Source organism: Empidonax traillii, unplaced genomic scaffold, assembly GCF_003031625.1.
Source record: "Empidonax traillii isolate 1590-97213 ecotype Southwest subspecies unplaced genomic scaffold, ASM303162v1 scaffold137:size1056949, whole genome shotgun sequence".
NCBI classification, from domain to species: Eukaryota; Metazoa; Chordata; class Aves; order Passeriformes; family Tyrannidae; genus Empidonax; species Empidonax traillii.
In genome coordinates this window covers 244,771-269,222 of record NW_020955330.1, presented here as the reverse complement: position 1 = coordinate 269,222, position 24,452 = coordinate 244,771, and positions in this window count along the sequence as shown.

Genomic DNA, 24,452 nt, shown 5'->3' with positions numbered 1-24,452 from the left:
AGAGACAAGCAATAATCTAGTATAAATTAAGAGACTTACTAAGTGGTTTGTATTATATTTCCAGTTCACTCTGACCTCTATTTTTCAGATATACAGTTGACTATTTACTAGTAAAAGTATTCTCTTTTACCTACAGGGAGACTCTACTGGCACTCAAAAATAACAGAAACATTCCTCAACATCTCAGAAATTAGAACTTATATCCTTCAGGAATGTTGTGCCTACTTCCAAGACAAAAAGTGCCTGTTTCTAATTATTTCTGCAGAGTGCACAGAATTGCCTGTACTGTAGTTCAAGTTTAGAAAATAACTTTAACAGCCCATATCTAAAGATCAGGGTAAAACCTGGGTAATGCAAAAAACCCAAATCATATGATACTGTACTATTAAGCATCTGGAGTTTGTTCATTCTAACATGCAGAAAGCACAATGGTCTTCTCACACTCCAGCTGTGACATTTTGTTTTTGAGTAGTTAAGACATGGCATAGATAAATTCAAATGTATTCATTAGTTTTCTTCACACCTTCAGTCATTCCATGACAGTCATATTTAATGAGGTCAAGTTTCATAGTCCAACATTTTTATTGTCTCTAGAAAGATGAGCATCATTGCAGATTCACCACAATGCCCCCTCAAAATGAGCAGAAAGAGTTTCAGGCTGAAAACATCTCTCCCAGTCATGTTTTCTGTAATTCTGTAGTAACAGCAAAAATTCATCCAGATTAAGCCTCATTATATCAAGTTCTAAATAAAAATGGCTGTGCTATCACAGCTTTCATATTGCTGGAACAGAGGACAAGATCACCTCTGGCTGTGACAATTCACATATCAGAGAAACTCGTTGACAGCACTGTTCATAAAAAAGAAATACACCAAAAAAAAAGAGCAAAATGGAGTTAAAATGTGGTTTCTGCTTGCTCTTGAAGCAATGTGGCCAGATGACCTCACTGGTAGCAGCTGTAAAGATATATCTTGTCTTCACCTGGGAAAATGTAGGGAATTATCTCTGCTGTGGGAGTAAGGTGTTAAATGCTTTCTGTGAAGAAATGACCAGTATCAGCTCTTTTCCCTTGTGTTACAAGGTCCAAAGGAACTCATGCTTGCAGAAACAAAATGGTTTGAAATGCTCAGAAATGGATTTTGCAGGTAATGCTCTGAACCTGAAAAATTGTGGGAATTAAGAAAAAAAAAAAAATTCTACAACCTCAGAGAGGTTTGGGTTGAAAGGCACCTTAAAGATCATCTGTTCCAACACCCCTGCCATGGGCAGAGACACCTTTCAATAGACCAGTTTGCTCAGAGACTCACCCAGCCTGGTTTTGGTCCTCTTCAGGAATGAAGGAGTCCACAGCCTCTCTGGGCAACCTCTCTGGCAAAATAGGAGATGCAAATTTGAGAACTTGAATTTTTATATAATGAAAAACTAAGTTGTATTGATAATGAAATCTTCAAAATTAACTTTTATATATATATAGGTTGATTCAGCAGAGAGTAGGAAGAAAATCAGGGAAGCCACAGTGACAGTCTGAAAATTTACAATGTCAGATGCTAAGCATTTGTAGTAAAAGGCATGAATCAGTTGAGAGAGTCAATGTGACAGGTGTGTTTCGAAGATTTTCCCCTTACATGAAAAACAAATTATTTCCTTGGTTTAGGGAAATAAGTACAGAGGGATAACTGTTTTCATAAATATTTTTATGAACTTCCCCCTCCCTGAAAAAAACTTCTAACATCCTCTGCATCAGACTTGGTTGTTGGCTGTTGGTTTGTATTGTTTTGTTATGTTTTCTATTTTTCTCTTCTGTATCCACACATGACATCATATTCATATGAATTTAGCACACATTATTTCCTCACTCTTCCAAACAAATGCAAGTAAAACAAAGACTCTGTCAAATACAGCTAGAACATGGAATTTTCCTTCTGACTACATCTTCCTTTCCTATATGCAGGCAGAAACAGTCATTTGTCACAGAAAAATAGGAGAATTTATCTTCATAGCACAAGAATGGAACACATCTGACCATAAATTCTCTTCAGAAATCAGAAATTTACTTTAACTTTCATGGCCTTATTTCTTTCATGACGTTGGCTTGGATAAAAAATTAAATATTGCAGAACTATCCCATTCATTTTTGTGGTCACATTCTTTCACTTTCTCTTCCATACTGCAGCCATCTTTTGTATCTGCCTGAACCTATCTAGCAAAATAGAGCTGATTCCTTAGATTGGCCTTCTACATACTTTTGCAGCATAAATAAGAGAGTGAAAAAACATGTGATGTTTCATTTTACACAGAGACTTTCCTTTCAAGGCATTTTTTTCTTCATCTCTGTTATCTACAAAGATACTAATTTATATTCAGTTAACCAGTTTGATCTGTTTCCCACTCATACATCACTGTTTCCAGCATTGCCACATGCAAAAACAGTAAGAGAAATGTCAGCCAAACAACTCCTTTGGCCAACACAGCACAGTTTATTCTAAGCATTTTATTAACGTATGAAGTATCTTACCCAACACTTTAGACTCAGCAAAAGGTTCTGGCAAGGTAAAAATGTTCCAGTTTTCCCATTTTTCTGATCACTTCAAAACTATCATTTTTTTCCCCAACCAGAACAGCAAAACTGAACCATTGAAATAACCCTGGAAACAAAATTTTCAGTGCATGGTGGGTTGAGGCCATTTGTTGTCACTGAGAGGAGAAATCTGATAGTCATGACTTGCCACCTACAATATGGACACTACTGTATCTGACACATCTCCTAATGAAAGCAGGATGGCAAAACTGCATTTTGGTTGCATGGTAGACAATCAGCTACTCTCCAAAGGCAGACAGAACACAGTACGTAACTAAATGCTGAATGCCATGCTGAGTTTTGCCATAGATATTGCCAAATAAGACTTTGGCTCTAACATAGTTCATTTATCCTACACACTCCTGAAAAACTGTTCCTTTGTTGATTGGCAATTCCTGTAAATTCTGTTCAAGTATTAAAAAAAAAAAAAATCCCGCAGGATGACACAACACCATGTATGCGATGACTTATTCTTTGAGTTGGTATCTGATAATTGAGATTAATCTTGTTCTTCCTTTACTATTTTAAATGATGCTGCAGTAACAGCTTGCTCACCTACTATTTAAGCCAAAAAAGACAATTCTGCCAAAACGTGCTTGAGCCAAATCATAAGAAAACAGAGGCAAATTGATGAGACCCATCCCTCGTGGCGTATCAAACACAGTATGTCTGTGTGCTGCCACATGATGTCACTGATGTTCCACTTACACATCATACACAATTAAAAGTTATCTCAGAACAGAATACGCTCTCTCATATGTGTTGAGACACCACTGACAAAACACAGGTTAATGAGAAGCATAACAGTTGGCTAGTTTAGCACCAAAAGAGTTGTATGAGGTTGCTGTGGCAAGAGTTGGGGAGCATGGACCTACAGGGGTGGCTTCCATGAGAAGCTGGTGGAAGCTTCCTCCACGTCCGACAGAGCCAAGGCCAGCTGGCTCCAAGACATGCCTTGCACTGGCCAAGGCGCAGCCTATCAATCATGGCATTAGCACCTCTAGGATAACAGATTTAAGAAGGTGGTAAGCAAGCTGCACAAATAGCACTTACGACTAGTGAAGGGAGGAGTGAGAGCAACAGCCTTGCAGACACCAAGGTCAGCGGAGAAGAAGAGGGAGGAGGTGCTCCAGGTGCCACAGCAGAGATTCCCCTGCAGCCCATGGCGAAAATTACGGTGAGTCAGGCTGTTGCCCTGCAGTCCATAGAGGTCCACTGGGAAGCAGTTCATGGATGACCAAAGGAGGGTGACCTACACTGGAGCAGGCTCCTGCAGGACCTGTGGCCCCATGGAGAGAGGTGCACATGCTGGAGCAGGCTTGCTGGCAGGACTTTTGGCCCCATGGGAGTCACATGCTGGAGCACTGAACACTGTGGAAGGGACCCACGCTGGAGCAGTTCATGAACTACAGCCTATGGAAAGGACTTGCCACATCTGAGAAGTTTGTGGGGGGCTCTCTCCTGTGGGAGGGAACCCATGCTGGAGCAAGGGAAGAGTGTGAGGAGTCCTCCCCCTCAGAAGGAAGGAGCAGATGCGATGAGCTGATTGCAGCTCCCACCATTCCCTGTCCCTCTGCACCTCTGGAGGGTAAGAGGAAATCTGAGTGAAGTCAGGCCTTGGAAGAAGGGAGGGGTGGGGAAAGGTATTTTTAAGATTTGGTTTTCTTTCTCATTACCCTACTCTGATTTGATTGGTAATAAATTAACCTTATTTCCCCAAGTAGAGTGTGTTTTGCACATGACAATAACTGGTGAGAGCCCAACTCATGAGCCTTTTGTTCTATTTTCTCTCCTCTGTCCAGCTGAGGAGAGGAGTGACAGGACAGCTTTGGTGGGCACCTGGCATCCAGCCAGGGTCAATTCAGCACAGGAGTCAACTCAGTTGGAGAATAATTTACAGTTTCATTCTGTAGATGGGGTAAAATCTCATTTTACTCTGTGTGTGTAGCAGCATGTTGGGATATGAGATACTGACCTGCCCAGGCACTGAATTCCCATTTTCAAATGCTACCCGTTGATAAAAGTAGCAGCTTTTCTGAACCTTACTATCTGACACCATGGGAGAAATCATTAAAAAATAGATATAGTATCACATGAGGAGTAAAAATTGGGCTGTTAGAGCCAAAATAAATATTTTAAATAAATAATTCTCTCCATAAATGTGTCAGAGAAGTTTACAGCAGTCCTGTTTTATGGGCTCTGAGTAGTTTCTGATTTTTCTTGACATTTTTATAACTTCTGCAGGAAAGAAAGAACATGATGTCTTTAAGGAAAAGTCTTGACATCTTCATTATCTTGCGGACAAGAAATGAGAAGCTGAGACAGCAAAGTACTATGAGGTTCTGGCTCTATTTCAAATTCAAACTTCTTTTCTTCTACTTTTTTCAATTTCCTCGTGCCATTATTACTTTTCTCAGAGACTTTATACATTTTTTTTTACTGATGTTTTTTGAATTAACCATTCAAGACAGAAAAATGTTACTAAAATCTAAGTTGGTACACTATAATGGCCTCCTAGCACTAACCTCACTCAGGATTTAATGTAAAAATCCAGATGTGCTTGCTGTGCTCCAAGCCTAAGTGAGTTTGAATTGAATTACCACAGAACCAAGTCAAAAGAACACAAAGCCCTGAAAACCATCACTAACCCTAAGAAAAAATTTTCACCTCTCAAGACTAGGTGCTAAATTGACCACAGTGTCTGCGGGGATTGGGTCATGTTTGCCTGTACATATACACAACAAAATCTGTAACTATTTTGTTACAATATATGTATTTAGCAATCCTCAGATATCTCAAACTCAGCATCCCACACATGTGGGTTTTTTAGCGCTTCAATTATGACAAGAAACCAAGAAGCATTACCAAGTGTTATCCATATGGAACACCAGCAACATATTAGCTGCTCCTTTAGTCTGACTTCAGATTGTATAATCCAGGCTACCACCAGGAATTTAGGAGCTGCTATGGAAGACAGAAGTCCTCACAAGCAAAGGACCACTACTTAGAACAGGTAACTTCGCAAAAGATCATTTTAATTTTGGAACAACTGCCTGTTACAGTAGCCAAGACAAAGGGGACAAATTAGATACCATTTATTTCATAATCTTCTAACAATGCTGCTTAATTTTATTGTCTGTTGTTGGACCAGTAGGTGCACTGGTAACTGCTGATATTCTCAGTCAATGGTTTTATCTGCTTCCATGGTAACAGTGAGCATCCACGTGCATTAGCCTTGAAACGTTTCCAAAGTTGACCTGTTGCACGCTAGGATCATCTCAACCCTTTAGAGGCAGATGGGAAAAGAAAATCAAGGAAAACAAACAGCACAAGATAAGATTTAAAGTATTTTTCTTTCGGAAAGATTTTTTTTTCATGTTTTTTTCTGTTTCTTTGTGTGTTTTAACATAAACAGCAAAGAAGTCTCTATTAGGAGGATGGTCATATGTATCCCCTCTCCCTTATGTTAGGTAGAAAGAGAATTTAATAATGAAAGTTTCTCTCTTACAGACACTCTCTTTTTTCTCCCCTTTTTAAACAGTTGGAAGGAATTTGGACTGTGTTCTATATTTATCTCTCAGAAGCCCTTTGTCATCTTACTGAAAAGCATTATTTTCTTCTATGCTTTGGCTGTTAAGGAAGAGTTCAAGTCCCTTTCAATTGCCTAAAGCACTTTCATTCCCTCCTTGCACACTTAAGACAGTGACTAAGAGATTATCTCAGTTAAGGGATTTAATACTTTCATCATCCATTTGGCCATAACCTACCTAATGTGCTTACCTCCCTTTCTAGGTAAGCACAGCATATGGAATAATAGAAGTTACAGTTTTCTAAATGTCTTTTCCTAATCTCACGTATCTCCAGAATTCACCTCCGTGTATAATAATTCAATTGATTTCCGTATTGTACCCAATGTATTAACAGGGTGTCATGGGTTCATGTGGCTGAATTTTTAGTGATAGGGGACCATAGAGATGATTTCAATTAGAAGCTGCTGGAAGCTTTTGCTATTCTATGAAAAAGCCAATGATAGCCAGCTCCAGGATGGACTTCCTACTACTAGCCAATAATGTTTGCTTCTGTAGTAGATGGTAAGTACAGTAAGATGTTCACACTGTTTTTGGGGGAGGGTTTAGAGAGCAAGAGAATATATAGAGACTCATATTTTAAGGCCAGAGGTGAGTATTAATATCATATCTTGGAGTTCTATCTACTCTGGGGTATAAGAATCACCTGGCCATCATCACCCTAATATTTAAGACCTGAAACTGTAGCATACTTGTATCATTGGAAATTAGTGTGGCAGCTTAGTTACCACTTCTTAAGACTCTTTTTTATGAACCTGTCTAAATATAATATTTAGAAAAATAAAAATTACACAGTAAACCCCATTTTTACTTTCCATGTTTTCAAGAGACAACTTAAAAGGATTTTTCTATGGGCTTACCACATCGTGACTTGAAATGGCAGACCTTATCTTTATCATGATGAATATTGTCTACTTTGTTACATTTGGAATCTTCAGTGAAAATACAACCCAACATAGTGGTATGAAGAATTTTAAGTTTAGTTTTCTATTCACAAAGTCCAGAGATTCCTCCGCAACTACTAAAATCTCCCATTTGTTTGTTGTAATTTCTCAGATCAGTAAAGTTACAGTAATATGGGATGTGAATGGTATTGCAATGGTACAGATCACAAAACCAAATAAACTGTTTGGATGCCCAGCACTAAGAGATTAAAATCTTATATGTCCTGTCCCTAATGCAGTTACACTCCTTCAATTAAATTCATTGTTGTCAGAGAAGTTTTATGACCTTGTGTAAAGGGAAAAGGTAGATAACTTGAAAAAGCTGTATTAGTAAAATCAAGAACTAATTTAAGAAAGGCAAAAAATCAATCTGAGTTACTTTACTAGCTATGATAGAACTTGGCGACATAACCTTCCAATTTACATAGGAATACTGAGACACCATTCAGACACTTTTACTGGAGCTGATGTGCTCATAAAACTGGAAAAAAATTTCCAAAATTAAACTGAAAAGTGTGGCTTACATGGTCCAACCACATGTATATATTTTTATGAGTTTTAATCTGCAGTTTTTGAGACAAATCCATTTACTCCCTCGTTTAGAGTAAATACGCATCTTGGAATTCCAAAATGAAATCAAATGGAAGATCTGGGCCACAATCTAGCTAATTTTTGCTGTTGCCTGACAAATACTTTATAAGCCTGATGAAGCCACCTCATTTAAAATTTTAACTAAGTCTTTATCCAAAGAAAAATTAATTTTTCCAAGGGGATGTTTTTCACAGTATGACTTTGAACTAGCTTACAAAAAGATAACTGAATTGATCCTAGCTTATGAAAAGCAACTCCCACCTGATCTTCCCAGAAGTAATTCCTTTAGAAAATGATTTTGTACAGAGCACAAACAAGAAGCAAATTTACAAGAGATATACTGGCTGGATCTGAAGTTGATAAAAAGAACATTTTATCCAGTGTGACAGTGGCTAGGGAATGAGTTACCATCCCTGTCTTCACAAAACAGAAACCTGGAAGAAAAATGTTTTATGTTCAACTATAATAACAACAGTTAGACCTTTCCATCCTTCTGTTACCATTAATCTTTTTATTTTATTTCTGTGACATTCCTTTTGTTTGGTCATGGCCCTTCAGCTGAACATCTATATTATATTTCTGTTATCTCCCACACATGCAAAATTCCTCCACAGTGGCACAGATATAAAGAAGAAATATAAAATATTTTGATTAGGAATCTCACTACTTTTCCTTCTCTCTCTTTTTTTTTTTTTTGGCACATGTGATAGCATAGTATGATTTCATTATTCCAGCAATTGCAGCAAACGAAAAATGTGTATCCTTCATGAAAAATATTGATAACATTTAAGAGCACAGTGTAGACCTCAGTTCCTTTAACTACTATTATGCTATGTGGGAGTAAAGAACTAATAGTGCACATTATAATCAGATGGCTTAGGCAGCTTAGAAGTTATGAACTCAACCTCTTAATTACCATTGCTCAAGTGTACATTTCTCCAGTGGAGCTTAGGCAGTGGCATAGACTGTGTGAGCTCTCCTGCTATTCTGCATGGTTCAGGTCAAAATTCAGTGTGCCAAAGCAAGCTCTCCTCTCTCGCAACACAAGCTGGGACATAGCCCAGCCTCTGAGATGAAGAGTTCGACTTGAGGATGCAGACTTGGTTTCACTCATATTTATATTTTAATCATAAACTTCCAGAGAAGCACAGTCTTGGTGGGAGCACTGAATTGGGGAGTACCATTCCTAAAACACGGCAGTGTTACATCAGTACGTTACCAACATTATTCTTATCCTATATCCAAAATGCAGCATTGTACCAGTTACTAGAAAGAAAATTAACTTTATTCCACCTGAAATCAGGACACCTAGACACTTAGGAAATACCTGGGTTCCAAAGCAAATCTTCAATGTAAAAGTCATACTCATTGTAAAGTCCCATGCCTGGGGAGGGTGGGGGAAATAAGCAAAAGATTTACCTGTAGCATGGCCGCCTATTCCATACCTGTCTCTGCTCTAGATCTTTGTAAAAAACTTGCCACTGGGGAAAATACTCAAAAATTAGGTGAAAGAATTTTAATGTTGCAATTCAACCTCAGATTGAGGATCAGATTCTACATCTGAACAGTCCTACCTTATAAGAACTGGTAGGGAAATGTACAGAGTTTCTGGAAAAGAAATGTTCATATTTTGTCGAAAAGAAGGAGAAAAGATAAAATTGCACACAAGAAGCTTAGCTAAAATGGTTTATTATTAAATATTTACTCGGTCTCTTCATTTCCTTGAGAATGTCAAAACAATTTTCCTGCAAATGGTTTTTATCTCCAAGTGAAGTAATTTGTAATATTTTTTCTTTTCAATTCAACAACTTGTAGTCTTTAACCCTTCTAGACAAAAAATGATACTGTCAGAGATACAAAAGTAAATTAATCATCACACATGAACAGGAATTAACCACATAATACATAATAAATAATAAAAGAAATTGTTTCACTAGGTCTCATTGCCTCAGAATGAATATTTAACACTAAAGTCAATGCTCTAAATTTGCTTCTATTGTGTGAAAGTGTGAAAAGAAAAATTAGGTTGCTGTGTTATAAATGTTTTACAACTAAATTTTCTACTGCAAATACAGAGTAACTGCTCATGATTTATTTAAATTTATATTGTAGGCTATAACCATACCAACATTGTAACATTTTGCTCATAAAGAGAAGAAATCACCATAATATCTCCTCAGAAGTTACTGCAATGGATCAGTTTCAGACTGCGCCACTGTGCTCTTTTATTGATTTTTGCACCAACATTCTTGGTCCATTCAGAAGCAACAGGGTAATTTTGAAGCAAATAATTTCCTCAGGTATCTTAAATGAGGAAAAAAACAAATATCCCAATCAAACAAAAACAACAGGAAAAACAAAACAAAACAAAACAAAACAAAACAAAACAAAACAAAACAAAAAAAACCAAACCAAACTTCAGTAGGAGAACATTTTCTTTTTTTGTTTTCTTTGTGTTCATTTTCACCCTGACAGTATATTAAGATATTCAAAAAGAAAAAGCACCATTTTCTTTTCTGGTCTAGATGAAGAGGAACCTTGCCTTAATTTCCTGAAGCACTCAGTGTTGAAAAGCAATAATTACATAACTGACAGAAAGGAGACACAGAATCATTACTAATTCAGCCTGGAATTGTTCTGACTTCTGACAAGGTAAAATACTTGGAAGCTACCTTTAGTAGAAGGAAATCTTTAGTATAAGGCCTCATTTATTAAAGTGGGTAGATACACGTGGTTAAGAAACCTGCAAAATAAAGCTATCCTTTTATATTTTAAGATTATTCTCCAGTCAACATCATGATAGTGCCATTACATTATAAGACATTTAATTTTCTCACACAAAGCAAAACACTTAATGTTAAAGCAGACTGAATACTTTCCCCTGCAAAGCAATGCTTAAAAATAGGGGTGGAAAGTAATTAAAGAAAGAAACTTTTATGAGGAAACATAATTCACAATGTATTAATCCCTTAAACTAGATTCCCATCAATAGCTTGCATCTGACAAGAGGGTAATATTGAATTTTCACAAGAATAAAAGTAAAAATCTCAGAAAAAATCAGTGATAATGCTGTAGTCTCATATCTCTTGCTATCCACAAATATTTGCAATGTTTTCTGTCAGGTAGTTGCAATAGGTTATTTATCACATATACACATACAAAAGTTCACAACATTCCTCACATATGGAGATTTGAGAAAATTTAAGGTCACACCTTTCTCAGCTATGTAGTTCTAAGGATACCTATCTCAACAAGAATACTTGGTAGAATCCTCTCTTCTAAAATGTTTCATATTACATATGTTTCATAAATTAGCTCAGTGGAAGTCAAGATCAACTGTTTCCAAAAAAGCAAAATGAGCACTTGACAGGACAATACTTTGAGTTTCAAAATACTTACACTTATAATAATTAGGAAAGTTAAGTAAGACTGTAATTCCCTCCTGTTTTTATTAGGAAGACTGAGAAATGGGGAGCGGAAGACATGATTTGGCTTTAATGATTTTGAAATACTGCTCCAGGTACAAATTCTTCTCCTTGGTAGATGATCTCTTTCTAAAATTCATTTATATAACAAAGTTGCTGATGAAAGAAAGAACCTCAGAAGTATCATCCCATAAAGGGTTAATTTTCTATGTGCACCTTTCACTGCCTCAGACCTCATTTGATTTAGTAACCTACAAATAGCTCAACTGTCAGAGTTTTATTACATCTTTGCATATATTCTACAAGAACTGATTCCAAAGAATACTTATTGAACTTGGGTGAAATGCATGCTCAGAACAGATTTAATATGTAAAACATCACCCTTCTTTTTTGTCTCTCTGATGCATCACTCTAAATAAGTGAATTCCAAACATAACATAAACCCTTGTGGACCAGTCATCTTTTGTAAGCCAAAAGTGTCATCATGACAAGATCGCAATAAGATCGCAATCTCAGCTCTCAGGCTGGTGCTCAAGTCTGAATCCAGAATATATAAATACTGTCTAGGAAATATAAATACTGTCTAAAGAAATTATTAATTGCTAAGGCATTATAGAAATAATTTGCCAATGCAATTTTAAGATTTTATGGGCCTTACATTTCTCAAAACTTCTGACAAAATGCAAGGAATCTATAACTCCTTAAGGAGCTGATGGAACAACACGGAGTTCCCATGGTTATTCCACATCTGTATTATTTTCTTCACGTTGATTCCCAAAGGAATGAAGAAGTTACCTATGTTTTTGTCTTGTGAAAGAATAAAAGACACAAGTAGCACAAAGCAATCTAGTTTAAGCAAGCGGATCTGTTTACTATTATTTTGTCCATTTTGAATTAATTCCCATAATGCACAGACATCTGTACTCATTTTAACTTAAAAAACAATGGTCAGTGACAAGCTAATAAAATACAGGTAGTTTTCATACAAGGTTTTGAATCTCTTATGAAAGCTCTTAGTATGTTGTCCCAGAATGAAGGGTCTACCTGCATTCCTCAATAAAATTCCATTAATAACGTGAATGTCACAGTAATTAGTAGAAAAAGAAATAATTTAAAAATCGCAAATTCAAACCTATTCAAATGCTTGATCACAGTTTCTAGGCTTTTTTCCTATGTAAAATATCAGTTTGCATATAATCTGTCTCAGAAGGTGAGAGTGTGAAACTACTTCAAGTGTGAAACTCCTTTTATTGCCTGTACACAGAACCAACATTTTTCTTGCAAAGTGATTCATGCAGCTCTGCAAAACCACGTTCTGAATTTTTGATGTTGACAAGGGCTCCCTCTTGTGATATTGTACTGAATTCAGACCTGTTCTAAAGCAAACAGTTTGTAATAGCTCAACCCTTAGACTGCATGTTTAGTTAATGAGTGCAAATGGTTCACTAAGCAGTCAGGGAATGTCAAGAGGATTGTTCTCTGGAAGTTGGGGATGTGTACACCAGTGACAGATTTGGAAGTTAGGAAGAAAAATAAGTGCAATAACATATGACTCTTCACATAGATTTTTATGAAAATTATGAGAACAGTCCTAAACCTTTATAAAATAATAATCCAGTATAAATAAAAATCCAATAATTAAAAAGCCAGGTTTTAAAGTACAGTAGCCTGTTATCAATAACATGAATTTTCTAATAAACATATAAAACTGAACTTATGAAGATTTAGAAAATACATCTTTGTTTAGAATTTTTCCGAAGTGCTTATGTATGGAGAAAGTTCTTAAATAACTGCTTTTATTTCAATTCAGTTTTCCTTTTATGCACTTACCAGAATTATTTCTACTAAGTTTTTGATGAATACATCTTTTGATCAATACCAAATTGTCTCTTTCCTTTTAAAAGTAATTAAAATGCCATTCTCTCATTTCATTCAAATAGAAAAAACTTCCATGTTGGTTTGAATTAATTTAATTCCCCAAGTAAAGATTAGGGAAAACAAAATCACTAAGGTCTGTGGGCATTAGGAAACTTGAGACTCCTGAATAAATATTTCTCCCAGTATTCCTCACTTTCTCCTCTCAGAGGTCAAAACTAAGGAACAAAACTAGATGTCTAGTAGACAGCTACAAACTCAAACTTCATCCAAAGTTTGAAATGTAAACTAATTGAAAAATGGAAATTACATACCAAAGGCAGAAGGTTACTCGAATACACGCTGCCCTTTCAGCTGATTAGAGCATGTCAGTACTGTGGGAATACAAAGTTTATTATCCCTTTCTACTTTGGTCTGATCATTTGCAATTGTAGGTACTGTATATGATATAAACTCTAAACTATCAGCATAAATGCCAAACTGAAGAGATAGATGCATATTGATAGTTCAATGATAGAATCAATGTCGAAAAGCTTTGCATTCCCAGAATAACAACAAAATCCAATAGCTGGCTGCATGAAATATTAATATTCTTACATCTTGTCAATATTGATTTGACTCCCTCAAATGAGTTAACATTTAGACTATGCTGTCTTCAAGGAAAAGAACACTTTTTATCAATTCCAGATAGTTATTCTCACAACAGAATTATGAAGGGACTTATTCCTACAACACATGTATCCTACTACTCTTTCTTCTTTATCTTATTTGGTATTATTCTCTATAGTAATAGCTCAAAACTTTCAATTGCACACAGAATTATCTATAAATTGGGACAAAATGAAGCAGATATTTCTAAAAAATACCTTGGAAGTGTACTTGGCTGTAGTAATTTTTCTATAAACACAGCTATGTATTTTTGTATAAGCTGTGTAGGATCTGCTCAGTGGGATATAAAAGCAGGCAGCCAACTCCAAATAAATTTGCTATCTCAGATTCAGCAGCAAAGTAAAAACTGGAGCCAATCTGAAGCCCCAGCTATCTCAGTCAAGTTTCTTATGGCTGCAAAATTTCACTCCAGGAAGGCCTAAGAATTTTTGTCACAACAGATTATATGTAATATAAAGAAGCAAGAGAGGGAAACTGAAATATGAAAATAATTGGGTGCTGCTTCTGTTTTTACTTTGCTGATTTCAATGTGCACAATTGTCTTGAGAGGCAGAGTGGAGAGCAAGGAAGCCCAAATTGATAGGCTGTCACAAACTCCTTAAAAACAAATACAATATATATGTATTAAAACACCACAGATTAATTGTTGAATATGTAGGAAGGAACTTTTAAAACATTCAGTTGGAGGAAACAGCAAACCTTCTTTCTTCTGAGATACCAAAATATATATAGAAACACAAGAGTGAGCTGTACCAATAAATACAGATTCCTTAGCATTCTGAGAAAATTATAAAGTTTATTTTTATTTATTTATATATGTTTATATCAACTATTACTTTACCTGCTGTTCCTAGGATAATAGCAGTAAATGAAGAAGAGTAGATAATCCTGCATGTGAATTCATATCTTTGTATATTTTAAGCACCCATAGAAGCAAATAAATCATAATGCCTCATTCACAAACATGTACGAGAAAACTGGCACCATTAAAATAGCCAAAATGGTGCAAGGCATTAAAAAAGTTTCCAAAATATTGCCTCAACAGAAGGCAATACAGAACTGGAGTTCATTGTAAAACATCAAAGTATTGACAGACGTAACATAGTTTTATAAAAAGAGGGATTCAACTGAAAAACTATATGTGAGACTGTAAGATCAAATCAGCAAGCATAACCCATTAATTGTAATCCAAGTCCTAATTATTTCCAGAAATTCTCCTTAGGTGCATTAAAATAATTTAAGTCATGGAAATTGAGCTTTGTTCACACTTGACACACTTAAATTAATAGAAAACTAAACTTTAGTTATTTTCATCTCAGCAGTAGAAGCATACAAGGATATTTGAAAGGCCAGTTTAGTGCTTTAGCCTGATACCCAGTCAGCTGTAATAGGGGAATTGGGAGTTAGGGGTTGGCAGATGCCAGACTGCCCAGGCGCTGTATGGAGGCGTTACTGGACTGTGGGTCTGTCAGAGAAATGTTGCTGGGGTTGTGACCTGAGGCTGCAGGAAGCAGATATGCTATCTTCACTCTCTTTTGTCAGCATATGAGAATGCATTCCTGGCCAATTCCAGCTACTTTATGTCCTCCCCACGCCCCTGAGATAAGCAGATGCATCGAATTGAACTTCAGTCATTTGCCACTAATTCTAAAGAAAATTCACTTTTCAGGCTTTTCTTCTACCTCATCATTTTAGTGATACAATAATCTTGGAAGCTGACATACATCTACTTACTAACTCCAATATTGTTTTTTTTATGCACTATGAACAATAACATTTGCATTGCATATGGATATGTTTGTGAATATGAAAATGTATCTGTACATGTGTATTCCAAGTGGTTAAATACTTTCAGAGTTCTTTTTTCTGTGAAGCGTTCTAAGTTCCAAATCTTAGTGAGAAAAAAATCAAATTCTAGACAACTGTGAGAAAACAGAGAAAGGACAAAAGGAACCCAAGTGCAACTTGCTGTTACCAAGTCTTCACTTTATTCTAACTCTTTAAACAGGAAACCACAGGAAACCAAAATGTGCCCCCACAAATAAACAGTCTGGCCATGGAAAATGAAATATAGACTTCCTAGTCATGTCAGTAGGTAGGAAGTCACCAGATTTGGGAAAGTAGAGATGTTATCTGTTGATAGTACAGCCCATACAGCTGCATATCCAGATGAATTAGTTTGAAATAAAATGTTTATTGGAAAGGGAGTCATGCTTCTTATATGCTTCTTATTCATAGATTCATAGAATCATTAAGTTTGGAAAAGACCTTCAAGTCAAGCCTTTGACAAAATACCACCACGGCCACTAAGCCATATCACAAAGTGCCACATCTACTTGTTTTTGAACACTCCAGAGATGGCGACTCCACCACTTCCCTGGGCAGCCTGTTCCAATGCTTAACTCCTCTTGCAGTGACAAAATTTTTCCTAATAATCTAGTAGAACCTCTCCTGGTGCAACTTGGAGCCATTTCCCCTTGGCCTCTTGCTAGTTGCCTGGGAGACAAGGTCAACTCCCTATCTCACCACAAATTTCTTTCCTACAACTTAAGCTAGAAGTGTCTTACAATGCAAAATGAGGTCATAATTTTATATTCTTTAACTTTTATATTGAAAGGATTGAGTAATTAGCAGTGACTTGGAATGGAAATTATGTAGTTCATCTTTATGTCTTCTAATACCTCACAGATAAGTTCTGTATTTTTCTGATGTGGTCTCAGTTCCCTATATATCAAAAAAAAAGAAATCCCAACACATAGGATCTTGAAGGAAGTTCAAAAAGCTGTCTTTATGCAATTGCAAAGTTTTTATTTCAGTCTTTCTACTGAATGTAGTCCAAGAGATCATACGTACTAGCATAAAGCTTATCAACTTTTTCCCATGAAGCAATTTAGAATCACTTATCTAATATAAGAGAAAGGTGTAACAATGTGTCTACAGAGAAAAGGAACAAACTAAAGCCCTACCCAAACTCTGCTGCACGTGCAATTCACCTCTAATCAAGGGAGGGGTAGAGGATAAACTACAGTACTGCTGTTCAGTGGAAAGTACCTGACTAATGTAGTGTGATAAGGGTGATACATACACTCTAAAAATGCTGGATGAAAGAAACGCACACTGGAAAGAGGATATTCAACAATATCACAATTGGGAAACTGCTGGGTTTCGGTTTTTGGTGTATCCTGCATCCCGCAATTTATATGTAGCTTATTAAAAATCACTTAGCTTCTCTTAGAAAGGCTGACTGAACCACTAGGAACCCCTCCTCAAGTACAGCCATCCAGATGCTTTGACACAGAGGCAGAGAGGTTTTCTAATTTTTGGTAAAAGGGAAAGAGAAATAAGATCAAAACAAGAATTTAAAAAACATTTTTAACTACTTTCTTTTTCTTCTTCAAGGGACCTAGACTAGAAAAAAGTGTATAGATTAAATAAATAAATAAATAAATAGAATAGAATTAAGACTTTCGAAGTATGTATTTGATTCTGTCCAGCTCTGCTGAGTTTTTATTCTAATCTCCATTCTGTTTTTTTCTAACTTCTTAAGTTAAAAGCTCTGCTGGAGAAAGACTTGCTTGAAGAAATGCTGGATTTTTTCATTTGTTTCCAGTCTCACATTTTTGTCTCATCTTTTCTAGGGTTGTGATACATACATTTCAATCTGACAATTATTCTTATTTTCTGTCATCCCACGCAAGTCAACATATTTGTGGAGGAACTTTCTATAGAATTAGTGAAATCCAAGCCACACCAGTGTAATGGATCATATTTCTATAGATCCCAGTGGGGCCAGAATTTCAGCTAGAAAACAAAAATCCATAGAAACTGGACGCTGAACTATTTTCATACACATTTCTTTGAAAGACAAAGAAAAAATTACAAAACGACTGAACATCAGCTCTGGTGCTGACTCTAGTAAACCACCTAGTAAACTGATAAATCATGAGACATATAATTTGTTTGTGGCTAAACCCAAATATTCTGTAAGTCCCATCTGGGTTTAGAGTGTGTCTGTGGGTATATTTACAGCAAAACTTTTACCAGCCCTTCAAAAATATTCTTGACCTTTCCTACCTTTTTCCAAGTTATTCTTACTATGTTAGTCCTGCATAATGTTACCTGGATCAAATGAAACATAAACAATGGAATTGATTGTCTTGCGAATTTTAGCATTCAATTCAAGTTTGTTTGGTAGTTTCAAGTACTCAAAAAGGAAGATGTGAATTTCTCATCCACATTACAGACAAATTGAAGGGGATAAACCCCTATGTTCTTTAGTGTCATTGTAGATACCTAAACAAAATTTGTGTCTGCTTGTGAAGCCTTCCCAAAGTGCTGATAAGATCTCCACATAGGGTACAAATCTTTCATTTCTAATAAATATTGCATACTTTCATTTTTTTGTTACAAGGGCGGGACACAGACATTTGCATTGAACACGTCACCATCGAACTAGGAAGAAGGATATGGTGTTCTCTCAGTGTAAAATGGACAATGTACAAATAGCTGAACATGGCAATCTAATAATTCTTAAAGGCTGTAATTTTTAATACTAAAGCCATTTACAATTTTATTCTGGTCACTGCATATTTTTCCTCATAGAAGTGTTGTCTTAATTTAGACAAGTCTTTATACATAAGCATATATTCAGAATTAACAATTTTAAAATATTTTTTACTCCTTATGATTTGTCTTTCTCTTTAATGGTAGTGATACTTCTGAAGCACTCGATGGCTCTTCTTGTATTCACTCTTAAAAGGATGGCAGGCAGGAACTGGCCAATACTGCCAACAGTGAAGAAAAAAATTTGCTGGGCTAGATGGCAAAGGAGCTTATATTCCAATACTTTCAATAGGACTTAGCAGCTTTAAAAAGCATTATCAACCATCAGTTCTTTTACTGCTGGCTGTTCAGATTAATTTTTTCTTGTTATACCTAATTGTAAGGTTTTATGACTGATATTCAACTATTTAATAAAGTATAGGTAAAATAATCAGTTACATAAATGAAAATACTATATTAAAAATAAAGTTTAGAAATCCCTTTTAATTAACACATAGTGAATGCAATCAGAAGTGACTGATGTTTTAGTTTGTATAAAGGGTATTTGTATTTTTCAAACCAAGACTCTTCAGCAAACAAAATCCTCACAGTATGATCTTAAAAGTCCTTCAAAAGGATGTTTTTTCATATAAGTTGCATCTATACAGGTTTGGTTCTCAGTGACACAGCTGTATCATTCTAATAACTATTGCTTACATCACTATGGATCAGAATTTCAAAATTCTTGCTGATACATTTCCTGAGCTGGGTTTATTTCATATACTTGTTATCCTTGTTTACAACCACGTTAATATTTCACTAGGGTTTAAAATTCAACACAATTTACAACGTGCAAACTTCAGTCTTGACTGGCCCAATGGCATTGCTACAACCTCTGTTGCCTCAGATTGCGTGCACATCACAAGCATCCTGTAGGCAGGTACAAGAAAAAACGTGTTTGAGCTCTGCCTTTTCCTGCCACTTTCCTACCCTCTGGTCTGATGTGGACTGTACCTGCTGTGAGCAAGGGAGCAACTGAAAAGCATCAGGGAATCATATTACATTAGATCCTTCCAGCTTTGAGTCATTAACTCAGTCCATTTTATAGAACTGGGATGATTTTGAAGAAACCCCAATGGAATACACAGACAATTCCCTGGCAATCAGTAAGTGCCGGCTTCCCTTTTTTTACTACAAGTTGGTGTTTTTATATATGAAAGCTTCTGATTTTTCACAAGACTCTGTACAAATGTATTGGACTCCTTGGTTTTAAGATTTCAGGGAGGCTGCTTTTTTAGAGCTAAATCCTGTGGGCAACTGAACACTTTAAATTTCCATTGACTTCAGAATTCCTGGACTATTTATTGGGATTTGATTTGTAATTTGGTGGTAATGTTCGGGCTTTCTCTTACATGTTTTAAACTTTTCACTACACAGAATGTAGATTTTCTTATATTCCAGGACTTTTTCTATTAAGAAAATCTATACTTTCCTAAAGATCATTACGGATACTTTTTGTTTCAGTGTTTTTTTTTTCACTCTCTCAGAGTCAAAATATATTCCTGTTATTAAATGCATTGTACACAAATACATATATAATAAATATAGCATATAGATGTATATAGACATACAGTTAAGTGCAGCTTTACTTTAATAACTGCTATAAATGTCCCCCAGAGCAACAGCACATTCTGTGTCCTCAGTAAAAAGGGCTTGAGCTTACATTCTTGTATGAGCCAGCAGTATTGTTTCCTTCTTAACCACTGAAGTTACTTAACCAGTTTGACCAGGATCTAGTATCCTCCTGAGTAAAGATTTAACCACTCTATTGAGAGTAGTCCTTTTCCACATCCAGTCAGCCAAGTAAACATTTACACTTTTTTCTAGGCGAAGCAGTAGCAGTTCATGGATCTGCCTTTCACAAACCTTGAATTAGCTTTCATCTTGCTGGCTTTTGTCATTTTCACCTTGTTTACCCTGGCTTCTATCTACAGTGACTCCCATGACAACAAAGAAGGTAATAATCTAAAATAAATTTAGTACTTTACAGGTTTTACTAACTAAAATTCTAATTATAAGTTTTGTGATTTGTCTTGCTGGTAGACTTACAGTACCTGACACTGGTTTAGGAATAGCATACAAAGGGCAGAGAGTAATCAGTTAAAGCATCAATAAAAGTCACAAGCAGAGAAATTGAGATAAGGTGTAGAGCTGGATCTGTTCACTCAGACCAGGCTGTGCCACATAACTGAGATCAGCACTGTAAGTAACCTCTGAGTAAGTCACTGTTCTCTGTAGGGGAGGATTTTCTCCTGGCAGCTGTTCTGCTTCATGGTCTGAAAAGTTATAAGATGCTTAGGCTGGCAAAACTGAGACTGTTCTTATAATCAAGGTAAATGTTTGTTTTCATTATACTGAAGCCAATATTTGCTCCCTTTTAAGAGAGTAAAAATGCCATTAAAAGCACAGGGGGTGTCTTTCTCTCACTCAAAAGGTTTTAAAAATCTGGAACAAAAAATCCAAAGCTAGTTCTACAAAGGAGATTTAACAGAACCTTACACCATCAGCAGAGAATTCCCACATTTCAGGGTTACTGTCACAGCCACCGTCATGCCATCTAATCCCCTGCTGGCATCATTGGGGCTGCTGGAGTGGAGCAGGAGCAGGGAACTCTGGCTTTCCCTGCCAAAAAAGGAGTTCCTCTCTTCTTCCCAGCCTCTTGTGGGATCATTCTACCCCTGCCAAGCTTCCTCAAACTTGAGAAGGTGGGAGCAAAAGGAGGGTAGGGAGAAAGTGACTGAAATAAACTCCTGAGGCACACAGCAATATAGGCTGTTAGTTTCTGCCAGATCTGACAGCAAATAATCCTGCATTGACTTCTGTATTAAAAAAAAAAATAAATTATTTTATGGGCATGTCACCGAGCAACCCTAATGGAATGCTCTTAACAGATGTGTCATATTGTAAAACTTAGGGCTGCCTAATAATCTGTGAGAAATAGCTAACAGCATGAAAGGTGAGGAAGTGTTGCAGTGCTTGCTTCTTGCATCTCAATTAGCTTTCTTTCTTGCTCTTCTGTTCCCTTGAATTTTACGTCATTTCTACACAGAAGGGGAAAGTGTTCAAAAACAATGCACATTTCTGCAGACAAAGTGTGGTTGCCATGAGAACTGACCTCATTCAGACAGTGTGGACACAAGTAGTTTTCCCTGGGAGAAGTCAGTTGTATTGACATGGCAAGAACAGCAACTCCTCAGCTCAAAGGAGGATGGGGGAAGCATGTGCTATAAGGAATGCAATCCTCATGGCAACTAACAAATTTTGCACAGGCATGAACTTGAAAATGAGACCTTGTTTCACTGGTCTCTAACTGACATGTGTCTTTTACGAGATTAAAAGGGGAAGTTAATGGAATTATATTGATTTTAAACTTATGCCTGCCATTGTGCAAAGACAAGGTTAGGTCTCCTTCCTTGCCCTCAGCCTCCACAGCAACTTACAACAGGGGTGTAGTGTGAGTAGCTTTGACAGCATCTCCTTAGTGTCAAAACTGCATGAGAGCTTCTCACTTCTTGCTGTCCTGTTTTTATCACCAGAGCTACACTTTCAGTCTGCAAAGAGAAAGCTAAATCTTCTGCTGAGCACTATATGAGAGTAGAGCCTTGATGTAATAGCTCATAGGCATCAAATCTATCAAAAAGCTTTGTGTGCCTTCATCAGGCCTGGTTCTCCTGTTCCCAATATTCAAAGCACCTTCTATACAATGATCTTGCACAGAACCGCTGTAAGAACAATTCCCGCTTACTATGCTAGTGAAACAATCCCTAAATTTAGGCAATGTCCTTCTGCAGTAACAGACCCTCAACCACGTTCATGTCTTTTCTCACAATGTTTTTTAAAATCTTCTTTAGAGGAAAACCTGGAAAGCAGGGAATCTATATGAAATCCTGCTGCCTAAGATGCAGTGGCAACAAGGGAATGAAAACCACATATCCTCTTTGTGCTAACATTGATGAGTGTCTTGTTAGAAACGTGTCTTAATACAAAGCTAACTGAAACAGATATTTTGGTGAGATGTTCTTCATAGCTCTTTTAGCATGCTCATACAGCCCTAGGCCAGTACATTCTACTCACAGCTGAAAGGAATTTCCTTTGATTTCCATCTTACATGTTATCTGAACAGAAAAAGAGGGCTACAGAAGAATTCTAATTTATAATCCAGTTATTTCAGTTCAGTTATTTAAGTGGAGATAGTCGTACAGTTGTGGGAGGATGTCTGTGCTTGTTTTATTTTCCCTTGTGGCCAGTAAGCTTGCATGTCATTTGCTTTTTCCACAACACAGAACACAGTGTGCATCCTTCAGTTATTTGTTTAGATTAGGGAAAATGAGAAACAGAAAGATTAAGCTGTATTTCTCAAGCTTCTAAAGCAATTTTTGAGGGAAATTGTCCCAATCTTACCTCGTATTACAGTATTTTATCATGGCATTGTGTAGCAAAACATATAGTGTGAAGCAGCAATTCCACTGTCAGCTGAAAAGCCAGTGCTCAGATGTACCACTTCAGTAGGGGAAAGGGACTGGGAGAAAGGACTGTTCGTGTTAAAGTGTGGCAAACTAGAAATATCAAATAATGTAGTTAGGAAGTGAGGGGAAGTATTCTTACCTAATATTAAAAGCTAAGAATTTTCCTCCCTCAGAAAAATGAAGGCATGTTCCGTAAGATTATACTGTCTTTGGGAAAATGTAATAATCCATGAAAATGTAAGCATAATGCCTTCCTTCAAAAGTCTGTTTCTACCTGAGAAAAGGAAAAAAAAGAAATCTGAGAGCATTAATGCAGTAATTGAGGCAACTGAGATACTTGAGGGAAGGCACAGAACAAGTAGAAGGACACTACAGAAAAATACAGAAGTGCTTCACTGGGTTAGTCATAAGGAAATTTAATTCAGAAAACTAAATTTAAAAGAAGGCTGTATCATTATGCTATAGTAATAGTAGCTACTGGAAGCAGTACAGAAGCTAACAGAAAACCTAGATGTAAGATCAAGAATATACTCACTGCACGTGCTACAAAACCTTCTTTTGTTGGCATTATATATTGCTCTTTACAACTAGAGGTCTGAAAGCCAGCATCTGGCACAAACCGAGGTACAAGACACAGATTATAAAAGCTGACAAGAATGGAAACTGGGAATCTGTAGTAGTGCCATTCTGAAGGAGTCAGCAGCATGTATTTCCTGCTACCCTTTTAGAAGGGCTAAACCCACCATTACAACTTATATGGAACATAATTTTCGTGCTCCAGTGCCATTGTTGCTCTTATATAAGGAATAATGGTCAGGAAGAAGTCTTGATTCTTTCTTGGGTGTAGCAGGTAAGCCTTCGCCTTAATTTCTTGCACTATTTGATCTGTATCCCTCTCAGGAACCAAACCACAGTTTCTCAAAGCAAAATGCAATGTGCTTTACAGAGTTTTGTTCTAAGAAATATAAAAGATGACAGATGTATTGTAAAAAGGTAAAAAGGAGCAGGACATTATTGGCTTATGATGCATTTGCTGCCAAGGAGAGACAGTCATTAGAACAGTTCCAAGAAGAGTTTATGCAATAAATCTCCCACTGGAGGGAGTTGTCTAGTCACTGTGAGCCACTAGCTCTGCTACTTTGAGAAGGATTATCTTGCAAAGACCAGAAACAACACATGACTCCCTGGAAGCCTTGCTCTCAACAGTGTCTGTTAGAATTGAAATCTCAAGCCTGAAGATTAAAATGCCTGTCTTGCCATTGATACCTCCGTAGCATGACAAGCTATTCCAAACACAGGTGCATGCAAGGGAGTTCTTCTATTTACTTAGCATAGTTTTGCCTCAGGGAAATTTGATTTCATTGAATTTCAGTGGAAGAAATTTACTGTTTTGCTCTACTTACACAGCATAATCCAAATGGCAGGACAGCAAGGAAGATACCAACAAGAAATTCTTCTTGCCCTAGAAGATTTATTTCTCCATATATTCAAAAAAACAAAAACAAAAACAAAACAAACAAACAAAAAACCACACAACTACATATATGGTGGAAATAAAGGAAGGATTGCCTATACTAAACCACTATTTAAAAATTTGATTTATATTCAAACTACTTCAATTCTTTGTGATGCCTAGTTTCATACAGGCAACCTGGTGCCTTCTCCCTGGTACAAAGCCCTGAACTCTGCCACTAACAGAAATTGCGTAGATTTT